Source organism: Schistocerca piceifrons, chromosome 8 (assembly GCF_021461385.2).
Source record: "Schistocerca piceifrons isolate TAMUIC-IGC-003096 chromosome 8, iqSchPice1.1, whole genome shotgun sequence".
NCBI lineage: Eukaryota > Metazoa > Arthropoda > Insecta > Orthoptera > Acrididae > Schistocerca > Schistocerca piceifrons.
Window position 1 is genome coordinate 25,557,858 of NC_060145.1, and position 4,328 is coordinate 25,562,185.

The window sequence follows — 4,328 nt, forward strand, 5'->3', positions numbered from 1 at the left end:
ATGTTTTATTTCACAGGAGACATCCTCAGTCAAGCAATTGGTCTGTCTACATTTCACAAGATTGTGCAGAGAAATTAATCTGGTATACACGCGTAGCATGGGGGTCGCTGAGGAGGTCACAGATGCTCGAAAAAGTTGTAAGATACCGTCATGATCCTAAGAAGTGGCCAACAAATAATAAGGAAATGTCAAATATTTCGAAAGGCTAAACCTTCAAACTACGATGCTCGAGGAATGTTACATCTAATCCTCATAAGAACCACTACGGGTTGTTAATGTTAATGTAATAAGACCCCTACTTCATGCATGAGGAAATTTTAAGTACGTTGTAGGATTTTACGACCTATTTACCAGATATATAGTACTGTATCCTTTCAAAACATGTACCGTGCAGTCCGTCATCAACAGATTCGCGAACATTACATTTTGCTCGTTGGCAAGCCTCGCGTTTTACTGTCAGATAATGCTGCCAACTTCATGGGCTAAAGGTGGAGAAGATATTTACGAAACAACGGGACTAGAAATATTTTTATCTCCAGGTTCCACATGCAAGCCAACCCAGTAGCGAGATTGTTTCGTGAATTGAATAGATTCATTGACACATACATTCGTAGGCGCACTACGAATGTAGTGTTGTGGACATGTTGGGAATGTGCATCTCACGGGGAGCGTGCAAGGGATAAGTCCCTGCAGACGCACTATCCTCTGTGCCCGCGGTGGCTCAGATGGATAGAGCGTCTGCCATGTAAGCAGAAGGTCCCGGGTTCGAGTCCCGGTCGGGGCACACATTTTCAACATGTCCCCAACGAAGTGTATCAACGCCTGCTTGCAGCTAGGGTGTCCATTTAATTATCATTTCATCACACATATTTCTTCGTAGTATTACGTTAGTAGTGATAGTTTTTAACTTTCACGGAAGAGAATGCAGGTGATGTGTTCCTGCATTGCCGGCCGGATTGCCGAGCGGTTCTAAGCGCTACATAGATGTGTGTGATGTCCTTAGGTTAGTTAAGTTTAAGTCGTTCTAACTTCTAGGGGACTGATGACCTCAGAAGTTAAGTCCCATAGTGCTCAGAACAATTTTTTTGTTCCTGCATTACACACACATTCATCTACGTCTCCCCATACCTTACTCTTAGTTGTGTCACTCTATTACTAAGACATAGATATGGGTGATGTTTATTCGACTTCTTTGTGCATTTTTTGCCCTTTAGTTATCTTTGCGTGGTAAGGATACCCATCCCCGTACATACCAAGGTACAGCCGCAATCCATGCAAGTATCCATTGTAATTTTGCATACTTTAGCCTACTTGCAACAAAAAGTGTAGGGACCTGCGTGTACAGAAATGACTGTGGAAATATCTGTAGTATAAGGAGATTCCTACACAGAGTTTTCATAGAACAATTTAGTGACGCGATCTCCTGTGCAATGACTTTCAAAGACACATGTCTGAACTTTGTGCAGTGATGAACATGAACTTTCCGTTGTTTGTGATTTTGTGCTAAGTTATGCTACCAGGTGATGTAATATGATCCGCCATGAACGGTAAATCAGTATCATGGATAGTGATCTAGTCTATTTGCACGATTTGCGACAAACTTTCGGGCCGTAATAGATCATTACATTTCCACGAGTGGTGTTCTACAATTGTTACATGAAGCGGTCACTAAAGAAGTTTTGTGTTCTCATGATAAGAGAAAGAACGCTGTGATCTGAAGTTCTCGTCGAATTATGCGGACCCGAAGCCACATATTAGTTGTGCTAACGATTCCTGAGATTCTCGGTGCAAACCTGAATCAGAAAGTCTAAGGACCACAGGTTCGTCGTGTAAGAAATTGTTACAAGATCTCCTCCATTTGTTACAGACACAAGTAACAGAAATTCCCTGTCAAAATTTTAATATCCTGTTACGATGAATATTCCATGTCGCATCTACATCTACATCTACATTCCGCAAGCCACCTGACGGTGTGTGGCGGAGGGTACTTTGAGTACCTCTATCGCTTCTCCTTCCTATTCCAGTCTCGTATCGTTCGTGGAAAGAAAGATTGTCGGTATGCCTCTGTGTGGGCTCTAATCTCTCTGATTTGATCCTCATGGTCTCTTCGCGAAATATGCGTAGGAGAGAGCAATATACTGTTTGACTCCTCGGTGAAGGTATATTCACGAAACTTCAACAAAGGCCCGTACCGAGCTACTGAGCGTCTCTCTTGCAGAGTCTTCCACTGGAGTTTATCTATCATCCCCGTAACGCTTTCGCGATTACTAAATGATCCCGTAACGAAGCGTGCTGCTCTCCGTTGGATCTTGTCTACTTCTTCTATCAACCCTATCTGGTACGGATCCCACACCGGTGAGTAGTATTCAAGCAGAGGTCGAACAAGTGTACTGTAACCTACTTCCTTTGTTTTCGGACTGAATTTCCTTAAGGATTTTTCCGATGAATCTGTCTGGCATCTGCTTTACCGACGATCAACTTTATATGATCATTCCATTTTAAATCACTCCTAATGCGTACTCCCAGATAATTTATGGTATTAACTGCTTCCAGTTGCTGACCTGCTATAATGTAGCTAAATGATAAATGATCTTTCTTTCTTTGTATTCGCAGCACATTACACTTCTCTACATTGAGATTCAATTGCCATTCCCTGCACCATGCGTCAATTCGCTGCAGATCCTCCTGCGTTTCAGTACAATTTTCCATTGTTACAAACTCTCAATATACCACTGCATCATCCACAAAAAGCCTCAGTGAACTTCCGATGTTATCCACAAGGTCATTTATATATATTGTGAATAGAAACGGTCCTACGACACTCCCCTGCGGCACACCTGAAATCACTCATACTTCGGAAGACTTCTCTCCATTGAGAATGCCATGCTGCGTTCTGTTATCTAGGAACTCTTCAATTGAATCACACAATTGGTCTGATAGTCCATATGGTCTTATTTTGTTCTTTAAACGACGGTTGGGAACTGTATCAAACGCCTTGCGTAAGTCAAGAAACACGGCATCTACCTGGGAATCCGTGTCTCGTGGACGAATAGCGCGAGCTGGGTTTCACACGATGTTCTTTTTCGAAAGCCATGCTGATTCCTATTGAGTAGATTTCTAGTCTCGAGAAAGGTCATTATACTCGAACATAATACGTGTTCCAAAATTCTACAACTGATCGAAGTTAGAGATACAGGTCTATAGTTCTGCACATTTGTTCGACGTCCCTTCTTGAAAACGGGGATGACCTGTGCCCATTGTCGAGCTGTTTCCTGTATCAACCCGAGGGAAGGTTACGGTCCATGTACAACGCCATCCTGAACCGGCTTCCTCCGATCCAGATTCTGGCTGACCATCCTGTCAACTCCATCATCTGTCATCGACACAACGACAAAAGACAACAACTGTATAGTCAGAAGAATGTAAAATTCAATGGTTGTGTTATCAAACATTTATCTGAGTAACTTGACATGACTAGGACATTGAAAACTTTATCGAACGTTATTCAGCAAACATGATTAGTTCAATCAATGAACACTGCCACAATCATTGCAATTCTCAGTGCTGAAGTCCTCGATGCGGTTTTCCTGGTTATTCCGTTCATGCATGTTCGAATCAGGAGGCATGTTATAGTACAGGACCTTTCCAGTGTTGAGAACAGTAATGAAACATAGTGAATATCACATAACACTTAAACCTGCATTTCTACAAGCAAATACAAATGGTGATTAATGCACAATTATTGTCATGACATACATGAAGAACGGTTAACTAAACAATGTAGTACAAACTTACTAACATATATATTACCAGTGATTTGGTGTAAAAACATATAAAGAATTTTACGTTCAGTAATTCAAATGCGAATTTTGAACTGTTTTATTCATGAATTCAGTGTCGATTCTTAACTCACTCTGCTGTACTCCTGTGAAGGCCATTGTAGTACCACATTTTATTACGGAAATAACTGGGTCAGATACGGTACTTTGTGCAGAAGCCAAAGACGTTACTCCTTGCATTAGAAGAGCGAACATGATCATTGCATTACCTCTGATTTTTATTATTAGTGTTGTTGAATGTAATGTTAATGACTCCGATTTTGTTCTTGCTCTGATAATGATGAAGGGAACTTATAATTGTGAATATTACGTATTACAGCTCGACAGCAAGAGTAAAAGTTGTTTTCAAGGAAGAAATAAATGAATGTTCATCTGTGATAAGTAATGATGTGAGACTCGAACATAAATATTACTCGTTTTAGTAATTCTAATTAAATAATTAGTGATTAAAATCCATGGAGAAGAAATAAAAACTTTGAGGTTCGCCGA

General features: G+C 40.8%; 1 non-coding gene across 1 annotated transcript; it reads left to right on the forward strand.

The window, feature by feature from the left end:
• The first annotated feature begins 709 nt into the window (after window positions 1-709).
• Window positions 710-784, forward strand: Trnat-ugu. Its single transcript has one exon. It is a non-coding gene; the product is annotated as a tRNA-Thr (tRNA).
• The last annotated feature ends 3,544 nt before the right edge of the window (window positions 785-4,328 follow it).